This window comes from Gigantopelta aegis, chromosome 11 (genome assembly GCF_016097555.1).
Source record: "Gigantopelta aegis isolate Gae_Host chromosome 11, Gae_host_genome, whole genome shotgun sequence".
In the NCBI taxonomy this organism is placed as follows: domain Eukaryota; kingdom Metazoa; phylum Mollusca; class Gastropoda; order Neomphalida; family Peltospiridae; genus Gigantopelta; species Gigantopelta aegis.
This window is the reverse complement of record NC_054709.1, coordinates 18,788,346-18,801,466: the sequence shown is the minus strand read 5'-3', so window position 1 is coordinate 18,801,466 and position 13,121 is coordinate 18,788,346. Positions and strand designations below refer to the sequence as shown.

The 13,121-nt window shown below is 38.0% G+C and overlaps 1 long non-coding RNA gene across 1 annotated transcript; it reads right to left on the bottom strand.

Moving 5' to 3' along the window:
- Window positions 1-360: 360 nt before the first annotated feature.
- LOC121385642 lies at window positions 361-11,625 on the bottom strand. The gene is made up of 3 exons (XR_005959558.1): window positions 11,484-11,625; window positions 2,882-2,978; window positions 361-674 (listed from the first exon to the last, which is right to left on the bottom strand). It is a non-coding gene; the product is annotated as an uncharacterized LOC121385642 (long non-coding RNA).
- Between the last annotated feature and the right edge of the window lie 1,496 nt (window positions 11,626-13,121).

Genomic DNA, 13,121 nt, shown 5'->3' with positions numbered 1-13,121 from the left:
GACATTCATGATCCAACTCAGTATTCCACCGCTTTCCAGGCTCTCAAAATTACATTTTCAAATCCCATGACTTTGCAGAATTTCCATGACCTAAATGAATCCTAAGTTAAGACAAAAACAATAATAACCCACCCCAACCCCCCTCTGAACTTGATAAAACTGTGTCAACAAAATGTGCTCAACTCCAAACGAAAAAACTTCTTTAAAATTCTTTAATTGAATAAAAAGAAAAAAAAACTTCATCAAATTATTGTTTATTCCAACACTGTTAAATATTGGAAATATCAAACACTGTTAAATATATATACAAGAAATGCATTGTTCGGGCTAATTAACAGAAACAAACAACAAACAACAAAAGAAAATTATTCTCTTTTGAAAAGAAGAGATTTCATATGCAAGATCACTTATAAAACTATTCTGTACATTTGTGTGCGCAAACTCTTTGACTGTTTATCACTGGTATCAAACATGTACATAGTACATGAAGATGAGGCCACAAGTCTCTAATAGAAGTATCATGATTTGGAGAAAGGTAAGTGTTTTTGAGAAGACGAGTCTTCGCGAAGCTGACGTGTGCTAAATACAGAGAAACTTAGTCCAAACAGAGACAGTGCCACGACCGATTTCATTATCCAGCCTTCGGAACGTCTCATAGCCACTTCACTCTCTCCCTGCAATCAAATCAAAGACCAAATGAATGAATGAATGAATAAAATGAATGAATGAATGAATGAATGAAAAATGTTTTATTTAACGATGCACTCAACACATTTTATTTAGATATATGGCATCAGACATATGGTTAAGGACCACACAGATATTGAGAGAGGAAACCCGCTGTCACCACTTCATGGGCTCTACTCCCACAGACAGGGTAGTACTAGTACATACCATAACCTTTGATATGTACCAGTTGCAGGCACGAGAAATAGCCCAATGGGTCCACCAACGGGGATCGATCCCAGACCAACCACGCATCGAGCGAGCAATTTACCATATGTCCCACCCCCAAATGAATGAATAATTAAACCTGCAATCATGTCACAACATAATGCAAATTGTGACAAACATTCTGACAGTACCGCTAAAGCAATATATTTCTCCTACCAGGCGCAAATAATGTCCTTATCTCCTACAGCCGTAACTCAGATAAATGGGTAAATCGATATGACTGTTAAACTTTACCTGTAACAGCACATGATAAAACTATATATAAAATTTAATCCCAACATCTTCAGGCATTACCCAAAAAAACTTACGAAAAGCTATATGTAGGACAGATGGACAGACAGACAGATGAATTTACAGGGCTAACTCTGCCATTCGCCAATTGTGAATTCTGACAAGAATTGGCGAATTTTATTTCAATTTTTCAAAAAAATTATGTTATAATTTATATTTTGTTGGAAAATAGCTATAGGTTTGGTATTTTTTAGATTATTTGGCGAAATTTTCTGATCACCCAGAGCTAGCCCTGGATGAAACCTATAGTTCATCCAGTTGGACTGATAGGATATTAATAAATCTGTGCTATTTGCTACTTCACTCCCTTACTATGAATGAATGAATGAATGAATGGTTTACAACTGCAATCTCATCACACTAAATTATTATTATTATTATTATAACATCATTTACTAATGAAAAGAAATGTTTTATTTTAACGACGCACTCAACACATTTTTTATTTACGGTTATTTGGCGACAGACATATGATATGGTTAAGGACCACACAGATATTGAGAGGAAACCTGCTGTCGCCACTACATGGGCTACTCATTCCGATCAGCAGCAAGGGATCTTTTATTTGCGCTTCCCACAGGCAGGATAGCATAAACCATGGCCTTTGTTGAACCAGTTATGGATCACTGGTCGATGCAAGTGGTTTACACCTACCCATTGAGCCTTGCGGAGCACTCACTCAGGGTTTGGAGTCGGTATCTGGATTAAAAATCCCATGCCTCGACTGGGATCTGAACCCACTACCTACCAGCCTGTAGACTGATGGCCTAACCACGACACCACCGAGGCCGGTTCATTTACTAATGATGCATAATACAAACACAACAGCAGTTTTAATAACCTCACAATCTTGCCTCAACTTGTCAGGACAAGAACTCAGTGCGTATTTGAACATTGCCACACATGTCTTGAAGTGACAAATATTAGTTTAGGGGTAGCTGTCTAGGCCTAGCTCTGGGTGAACAAAACAATTCGCCAAATTGTTTATTAAACTTCAAACATTGCAGAAATTGTCAGTTATTTTCTAAAAAAATGTCAACTATTATATGAAATTTTTTCACCAAAATAAAATAAAATTCGCCAACTGCTTTCATTTGGAGAATTTGGCAAGTGCCAGAGCTAACCCTGCTGTCAGTGGCATATTAAAGGCTGGTTTGTGCTGTCCTGTCTATGTAAAAGGGCAAATTTATATATAAAAGAGTTTGCTGCTCATGGAAGAATGTAGCAGGTTTCCTCTGAAGCCTCACAATGACCGAATGTTTGAAATTCAATAACAAACGATTTACAACTCGGTGTGCTGTACTGGTTTAGTTAAACATGATACGATATGGTTGCGAGTATAACATCAGATTCATCACCCATAATCGATCTTAATTTATCTCAAATCAACTTTTTTGTTTGACGCTCCAAGTGGGACGTATCACTTTGATATATAGGCTAGCACTGGGTGATCAGAAAATTTAGCCAAATTATCTAAAAAAATGCAAAACTTATTGTCCAATAAATTATTAATTATTAGTTTGTTTTCGCCAAATTAAAATACAATTTGCAATTGGCAAATTTGGCGATTGGCAGAGCTAGCCCTATGTACCAAGATATTTTTAACCACATATGGGAAATAAAATCCATTGGCTACCTGGGTGAGACGAAGCAATGGAAGACCTGCTTTGGAAAATCCTCGCTGGAAGAGGAATGCCACTTTAGGTGTACTCATGTTGATGGCATGCTGTTTCCTGAAACAACAAACAAATAAAACACTTCAACAACACGCATTCTGAGAGTACTGCTAAAGCAATACTTGTACCCTTACCAGGCTCAACAAGTTTTTGTATCTCCTAAATTCAAGGCCGATAACTCTGTGAAAAATGGTCAGAACACCACGAAAGTCAGACTTGATTAAAAAAAAAAAAGTTTGTTTTGTTTAATGACAACACAAGAGCACACTGATTTATTAATCATCGGCTATTGGATGTCAAACATTTGGTCATTTTGACATACTCTTAGAGTGGAAATCCACTACATTTTTCCATTAGTAGCAAGGGATATTTTATATGCACCATCCCACAGACAGGATAGCACTCACCATGGCCTTTGATATACCAGTCATGGTGCACTGGCTGGAACGAGAAACAGCCCATTGTGTCGACCGACAGCGATCGATCCCAGACAAACTTGATCAGTAACAGTGCATGATAAAGCTATGTGGACACACAAAATTTACCACTGGGTTTTGTTACACACTTTACCGGCCTAGGTGGCGTCATGGTTAGGCCATCGGTTTACAGGTTGGTAGGTACTGGGTTCGGATCCCAGTCGAGGCATGGGATTTTTAATCCAGATACCGACTCCAAACCCTGAGTGAGTGCTCCGCAAGGCTCAGTGAGTAGGTGTAAACCACTTGCACCGACCAGTGATCCATAACTGGTTCAACAAAGGCCATGGTTTGTGCTATCCTGCCTGTGGGAAGCACAAATAAAAGATCCCTTGCTGCTAATCGGAAAGAATAGCCCATGTAGTGGCGACAGCTTCCTCTCAAAATCTGTGTGGTCCTTAACCATATGTCTGATGCCATATAACCGTAAATAAAATGTGTTGAGTGCATCGTTAAATAAAACATTTCTTTCTTTCTTACACACCAGTGTAAGATATTGCTCATGTCATAACATTCACTCAATATCTAACTAGTGTTGGCATGAAGTAGATCACTTGCTCATCCAAATATAATTATTGTCTCATGTGTGTCTTAGTGACCACTTGTTGTATGGCCGTGGATTATGGCGTAAGTCTAATATAATCTAACTTCACCTTAGACGTTCATTTTACACGAATGCAGGGTTGAAAATTAGCAGTCGCCCGGTCGCAAACTTTATTGGCTAAGGGAGACTAAGAATTTTATAAAGGTAGTCTGTTGGGCGACCATCAATTTTAGAGTCTGACGAGTATGATACCAGTTTAAAAAGAAAAAAAACACACTAAAACTGAATTGAATGACCAATGGCGCGAACTATAATTCTGGCAGGAGACGATATTATTGAACATGAACATTACTGACCAGACTCGTTCTCAGCTTCTACAATTTTGGTCTGGGGCTGTAAACACATATAGCTCTACGTATTGTAGACACTTGAATTTTTTTTTTTTTTAAAGTCAGCTTATTGGAATGGACTGGAGTGGATACGCTATAATTATCTAGTTACTAAATGTTATGGTACAAAGTAATCCTATTTAGTTAGCTTACTAGTATTTTTATTCATGGACAAAATCAAAATTTATCTTGTAGTTCTAATTCACTAACAATGACATTTTCCCATTACTACAGGGATTATTCTAAAAGTCAATTACTAGTAATTGACATGCAAGATGTAAAATTCATATAAAAACATAGTAATTTATTAAATTGTAAACCCATACCATCCGAAATAACTTCAGTTTAAATTTATAAAAAAAAAAATATATATATATATATATATACAAACATGTATATATATATATATTTATAAAACTGCATGGGTTAAATCTTGATGGAACATCCAAGGTAAATCTGAACGACAAAACCGTAATACGAGATCAGGGCCGTATCTCTGCACAATGCAGTCGAATGGGTATTTGTGGAAAATAGTGGATGATTCCATCAATCTTTATCTTGTGTCTTGTCTATAGGACAGGCACTCCCGAAGAAATCCTTTACTGGAGAGTTCATCCCTCGTTCATCACCATAAAGAGGACAGCCACTCCCGAGGAAATCCTTTACTGGAGAGTTCATCCCTCGTGCATCACCATAAAGAGGAATGCCACTCCAAGACTACATGTATTTTTCTAAAAAAACGCGCAGTTCTACCTTTTAAGGTTTTAGTCTCTTTATACTGCATTATCGATTACTTCAGAGACAATGCATGTCAAGCTGCATAAATTGGCTGTTCTAGCATTTTTCTTTTAATCTTTTACATTTAATCTGTATAATTTAATTGTAATTTGTAAAGAAATATTTTTATTTATAATGGATTTATTTTTCAAAAACGTTATTTGGGTTGGTATGGGTTTAAAATGTAATAATATGTTTTTAATATGAATTTTAACTTCATTCATTATGAAGTACATGCCAATTTTTCCTTTCGGCGCGAACAGACTATATACATGGTTTTTATTCAACAAAGAAAATTCTAATTTTGATGAATTTGAGAAGGGCCAGTTACGATTCTGGCCCTGCTAGCGACCATGGTTTTCATGTTAATTTTCAAACCTGGAATGTAGATTTACATTTGCAAAGTACTGAAAAACATTAATTTTTTTAAATAATATTAAAACTTTGATCGGTTTTGCAAAACGAATGCCTGTGAATCTCAGACCGACAATATCTCCAGTTCAACTATTTTGGTACATAAAAGATCGTACTAACTTTCTTTGTACCAGATATTGAGGGGGAAAAATAAGGGGTAGGTCTTTCCACAGAGTCAACCAACACACAACGATATTCCACAGTCAAAATTAACTTCTTTTTTTGGGGGGGGAAGGGTGGGAGGGGGTAAAATATTTTACTGTTAGGGTTAGTTTTAAGATTAGAGTTAGGATTAGTTATGGGTTAGTGTGAGGTTCCCTCTTTATACATCAGTATAATGGAGGGGGGGGGGGGGGGGGAGAGGGTAACAGCAGGGTTTGAACTTAATTGCCATCATTGGTCATTGAAATATAACTAGCTGTAGGTCAGGAGCATCACCAATGGCACAAAGGTACATTATTTGTCGCAGATAGCCAGTATATAACATTACTACATTTAAAATATGTCTACACATGTACATACAGCAAAATAAACTTTCGCTGAACAAGTCAATTGCCATGCGCAGGCTTTAACTTGCCATCGGTGGGTCATTTCACACACGGCAATTTGTTTTTAAATTGCTGTGGAAGACAAATTCTTAAGTTCGAGCCCCGTAACAAGATGAATTCTTTACCGTTGTCCGTTTCTCAATTATTTTTCTTTTTTTTCTTTGTGATAGGCATATTCTAGTGAATAGGGTGCATTAAGTCAATACTTTTCTTAAATGAATGCTAAAGCAAGGCTTTTGGACTGGTGTGCATATTCAATGATACATAATGCACATTACTGCTTAATATCAACAAGTATAATCGTATAGTTAATTAATAAAACGGTTAAATGTGACGGCTATTATATATAACGGGCGCAGCCATTTTGTACCATCCCAGTGAATACGCCCTCTGGCGAGCTGGTGGTTACGTAATACCTAACGTGTCACATCAGGAATTAATCTTCGAACTGAAGAAACAAAACATACCTGATTTTTGCGGATGCATCGCAATGTTCTGTAATATTATCTATCCCAGTAACACAGCAATGTGTATATATGTGGTTTACTTTTCAATACAAAATAAACCACCATTGTCAGTGTTGAAATAACTGTATTATATTTTGTATATAAATTAACCCACGTACTGAAATAATAGTCGGGAGTGTTTTCTTGTTTAACTGGTCTTTTCTTTCCATGGCCTGTACCTGTGGTTCTTGATTGGCAGGTGTATATTTAGACGGTCCCTAGACACTGTGTCTAGACACACTAAAAAGATGTGCCTCTTTTATTAAGATCACAGGGTATTATGTGATAACCTCAAATCGTAAAGGACTTTACCAGCTTTATTACTGTAAGTAATTCTGTAAAACCCTTGATTAAGTAGACTTTCCCATCTAAAATCACAAAACTGACCAATTACGTAGTCCCAGAGAAAAGAAAATTATTACTTGGGTATCGTGAGTGGTCGTTTTTGCTCGAACGTATCCTACCAATAGGCCTAATAATATGCATTCCATTTCATTATATTGATGCAAATTGAAATATATTTCGTTAAATAGTTTATTATACTATCAAGTCATTTATGTTGTTTTACAAGTCAGGTTGATGAAAGCGAAGCGCCTTGTTGTAAATTAGAGCATTTGTTTACACTGTGCATAACAGAGAAGTTGGAGCTGACGTCACTTCGCCCCAAGCTATACCACCGGACGTCACAAAAACGAAACAAAATGGCTGCCCCCAGTTAGCAGGAATAATCACGGTTTTTTATTAATTCTAAAATTACGCCTTTTTCATTTGTTAAAGTGTTAGTATGTGTTGGTGGTCCGGGTATGCATCTTTCCAACACATAAGGCTCTTGTTGGAGTTTAGTCTACCTTTAAAGTGTCAGTATGTGTTGGTGGTCCGGGTATGCATCTTTCCAACACATAAGGCTCTTGTTGGAGTTTAGTCTACCTTTAAAGTGTCAGTATGTTTTGGTGGTCCGGGTATGCATCTTTCCAACACATAAGGCTCTTGTTGGAGTTTAGTCTACCTTTAAAGTGTCAGTATGTGTTGGTGGTCCGGGTATGCATCTTTCCAACACATAAGGCTCTTGTTGGAGTTTAGTCTACCTTTAAAGTGTCAGTATGTGTTGGTGGTCCGGGTATGGATCTTTCCAACACATAAGGCTCTTGTTGGAGTTTAGTCACCTTTAACTTGCACAGCAAGCTGCTTCCCTCTACTTAGCAAATTTAACATGGCGAGGGTATCAGGTCGTTCCGCCCTCATGGTTATGTTTGTGAATGATGAATAAATTTGTTTACGTGACTCTAGTTGCAAATCAGATATAGGTTATCAATTTGTACCCCTTTATCAACCATAAACACCATTTATATGTATATGTTATTATGTGCAATATTTTAAAGAACCCCTCCCCTCACACCATCCCAGTTCCTACGGGCCTGATGTATTTTATATTAATAAATACAAAGACTAGCCTACACAATGATATTGTCGATAGGACATATTAGTTATAAAGTGCTGTGGTGTGTGTGTGTGTGTGGGGAAGATTTATGATGAAATATTAAAAGGTCCATTTGCTTCAGTTTACAATTAAAAAATGCTTGTTGTATGCTATATATGGCATTGTTGTCCGTATTATTAAAATAATGCGTATTTTGTTATTAAAATGTTTTAAAATAATGCGTGTTTTGTGGGGGTTTTAAAAAGATTTTGTGAGAATATACTCGTTTTGGGTACAAACTAAGAGTTCCCCTTAGAAAATCGCATACAGATGTAATCATTGAGCGAGTCTATTGTTGGTTTAATTAGCAGCTCAGAGAAACTGAGGGTACAAGAGAATCTTGCAGGGTATTAATTATCTGCTTAATTAGCAGTTTAAAGAATCTGAAGGGATATTTACTCCTGGTACAATATAGCCTTGCAGGGGATTGCATTTATATCATAACATGTTATTACATTCAACAGTTGTTAGATTAAGTCATATCCTTTCACCCCTCTTGTAGAATATTCCATAAAAAGTCAAAATGGCAGCCGGCACAAAATTACATGCTTTTTGCCCTATGCGATCTCAGTGAAGTCGATACATGTGACATGGTTATCACCTAGTATGTGGAATCCATGTCACTGTAATTGTTTTTTCAAGATTTCTGTCTGGACAAAATGTGAGTAAAATCTAACGAAAAATAAAGGTAGGAGCAATTTATTGTAGTTGTCAACATTTTGTTTCAGACTTTACGTTTAAGTCTACAACCTTGTTGCCTGTTAGGTGACTATTACGACAAAATTATGGTTAAAATTATTTTTATATACCAAATTTTGCATACTAGTACCACCCCCAATACATAGGGGCGAAATGACTCATAATGGAGGACAAAACGACTCAATCTAAGGGCGAAATGACTCGGGGCAAACGGGAATAAGGGCAAAACGACTCGGGGTCGAATAGGAATAAGGGCGAAACGACCCGGATTCCATAGCAAGGGACTGTCCTTGAAGATTTTTTTTTTTAATAATGATGCAAGTACTTCAATCAGGGTTTTGTGAGTATGGTAGGTTATACATTTTTGGTTTGTGCGTCTATTTCGGTTAAAAACCGGTTGAAACATGGTGCACAAGTTTTGAATACAGACTACATATATAAGGTATAATGTAACAAGATCCGGACATAGAAAGAACCACACTAACTATGTCCCTCCAGACTAGGCATATTCAAAAATGGAAACACCAAACTCCAAGCGAGGGCAAACTGACATAATTTTGGGGACAAACTGTTATGGGACGTAGTGACGATGTGGCGAATTGACTGGGACGAACTGGTTTGGGGGCGAAAAGTCAGGCATTCATTTGTAAGAATCATTTCACACACACAAAAAGCTAAAATCTTATGGGGCGATCACACTGGCCCGAATGAGCTTCCGTTTGTTTTCCGTATACGAAAGTGGTGTGATTTTTTAAACTGGCCGAATGTCCCTCCGAATGTGTTTTCCCCAATGTATCACCGAATGCTTTCCGTTTGTTTTCCGAATGTTTTCAGTATGGTTTCAGAATGCTTTCAGAATAGACCGAATACTTCCCGCATGTTGACTTCGAAAGGTTTCCTTTCCGAACGCTTTCAGAACACTGCGAATCGACCTAGAATGGACCGAAAGGGTTCGTCATGTTCTATGTCCATTCGGGGTGTTTGGAAAGCATACGGAACATACTGTGCATTCTGGAAGTGTACGAGCAGTTCGGAAAATGTTCTGAAAGAATACTGGAAGGGTTCTGGCTATTCGTTATACATTCGGCAGCATAAATGAAAAAAAATCCGGAAAGGATACTGAAAACGTTCGTCATGTTCTAGGTCCATTCGGGGTGTTCGGAAAGCATACGGAACCCAGCACCTCCAAATTTTCATTCCGAATGCACCAAGAACTAGACGCTTGCTTCCCGAACATTTTCCGTACATGCCGTATGCTCCTAGAATGCTTCCCGAATACACATGGACGCAACATTCAGATGGTCGATGAAAATTATTTTGAACATGCACAACAAATTTTTGGAGCTACCGAATGCGGTTCCGTATGCATCCGTACGGAGCCGAACAGCCAGTATGCTCCTAGAACACACCGAATGCTTCCCGAATATGATCCGTTCGCTCCCAGAACACCCAAATTCCTAGCCCGAGTACTCTGACTGTAAGAGAGCTAGACGGACATTTGGACATAAACACGCTCTCATTACAGTCAGAGACCAACCTATGTCTTTTTTTGGCAATTCCTGACTACCAAACGGTAGGCAACGAGTCCCGCTCTAATACCACAACAATCCTATGTTTGACGTCAAATACCTTTACATCAATCATTTTCGAGTTAAGTGATACAAAAAAATCCACATATTAATCACTAATACACTTACTACAGAAAGAAACCCGACAGCACCCACATTCAGCTACGCTTCGTGACACTCCGTCGCAACAATTGTAAAGCTCGGCGATCTATTTCGAGACTGGGCGATTCCGCCTTGTGCAGCAGTTACAGGGGTCATCTCATAAGAGGAGGCAGTACGTAGCACATACTTTTGCCGTATCCTGTCGATAACACCCCAAATGTATCCTTCAAATTCAAAATGGAGTCAATAATGTGTAATTGTTTTGGTTTAATGACGTAATGAAATCCAAATTCATCCAAAACGGCATTAGCCAACTCTTCCATGTTGTAACTTCGCTTGATATGAGACGGCCCCTGTAACTGCTGCACAAGGCGGAATCACCCAGTGCGCGATCACGTGGTCTACGTCTCGAAATAGATCGCCGAGCTTTGCAATTGTTGCGACGGAGTGTCACGAAGCGTAGCTGAATGTGGGTGCTGTCGGGTTTCTTTCTGTAGTAAGTGTATTAGTGATTAATATGTGGATTTTTTTGTATCACTTAACTCGAAAATGATTGATGTAAAGGTATTTGACGTCAAACATAGGATTGTTGTGGTATTAGAGCGGGACTCGTTGCCTACCGTTTGGTAGTCAGGAATTGCCAAAAAAAGACATAGGTTGGTCTCTGACTGTAATGAGAGCGTGTTTATGTCCAAATGTCCGTCTAGCTCTCTTACAGTCAGAGTACTCGGGCTACCAAATTCCTAATCCCTATTCGGAAAACAAACGGAATGGCATTCGGGCCAGTGTGATCGGGCCATTATAAAATATTAAAATCACATCCCTGTCATAAATCGGCGAAGGCAGAGGTAAAATATCACTTGGATTACCCCAGTTATGGCAGTTACATCATAAATGCTGAATGCACATGGCCCGGTGTAGGCGTCCAGTTTCGACTACTACGGCGTTTTATTTATTTATTTTAACACCAATCATAAAGTAACTAATGAAATTAATCGATACATCTCTATATTTCCAAACAATAAAATCTCATTTTTGGCGATTATAAACAAGAAAACTTACAAACAAAAATGACAAGTTATCGACGTCTTTCACCAAAGCACTTCCATTTTGAAAAGGCCTTCAAACGTCCTTGAAGTAGGTCACTTCTACCGATCAACTGTTGTTGTCAACATGTTACGCCAAGCTCGGTAAACGGACGTTTCGTACGCAGTTTGTTTTGTCCTTGGAATTACACGTCCCTATAGTCCTTCCATCATTTTATAAAACTGGTTTCTGTAAATAATTTCAGTTTGGTTTGGCGTAACAAGAAAAGAAACAGTTTTTTGGAAACAACAAAAAATACTATTTGTTTGTGCAATTTACAAATCAATCGGCTCAGAAATATATAATTATGTTACATATTACTACATTGTAGTACATTTTATTTTATGAAAAAGGTGTGGGACAGACTCTAGACGTTTAGTGCCATGTTCGTATCTATGTATGGTACCTCAAGGAAAGATGCAGACTGTTTCCAGGAAAGGCGTGGAAGTAAAGTTTAAAATGGGCACCTAAGATATACATTATGATTATCTATACGGCATTTTGTACCTAAAATACTAACTTATAAGCCGAATAAGTTATTTATAGGTTTATACGGTATATATACACATGTATATAAAAATTATAAAGGGTTTTGTGTTTTTTGTTCATGGTTGTTTGTTTTTTGTTTGTTTGTTTGTTTGTTTGGGGTTTTTTGTTGTTTTTTTTGTGTTTTTTTAACACGACTGGTGTATCAACGGCCGTGGTATATGATCTGTCTGCGGGATGGTGCATATAAAATATCCCTTGCTACTAATGGAAAACATAGCGGGTAGGAAACTCTAAGCCTAAAATGTAAAAATTACCAAATGTTCGACATCCAATAGCCGATGATTAACAAATCAATGTGCTCTAATGGTGTCGTTATACCAATTTTTTTTTTTTTTAACACCACCACTGGAGCACATTGATTAATTAATCATCGGCTATTGAATGTCAAATATTTGGTAATGCTAACTCGTAGTCATCAGAGGAAACCCAGGACATTTTTCCCATTGGAATGGAATGGAAAATTGTTTAAGGGGCACATTCAGAGCAAGTTGTTGTAGCGCACGCCTATCCTGGGTACAAGTACCGGCCTCAACGGGTTCTTCCGTGGATTTTAGGGTTCGCCCCCTCCCCTTCTCCAAGCAATTCTTTTATTGGTTGTTTTCCGAGGGAGCATCACGCAACACACACACACACACACACCCTCAATCTCCAAAAACGTCTTTCGCCAGTCTATAACACACGTGCACGATTTACTGTACACGCATATATACAGGTATATATATATATATATATATATATATATATATATATATATATATATATATATATATACATGTATACACACTTGATTTTTATGGGCACTTCGAAATTCACGAGGGGTGTGCATTCTCTGCACCCCCCATAACCATTCAGACACGGCGGAGTGGGGGGGGGGCCTGGGGTCTCTAGAAACTTTGCTTTGCGCCCTCGATCTCAGTCAGACCTCCTTCCCTCCCATGTCGTCTTGCCTCCACCGTGCCTGACATTTAGATTCGCGCCCGCAACTTATAATAATAGGAATTGTGCGACGAATATGCCTATTGAGAATTCTGTCTTATTCGGGTATTCAAATGTAGTTTATGTTGT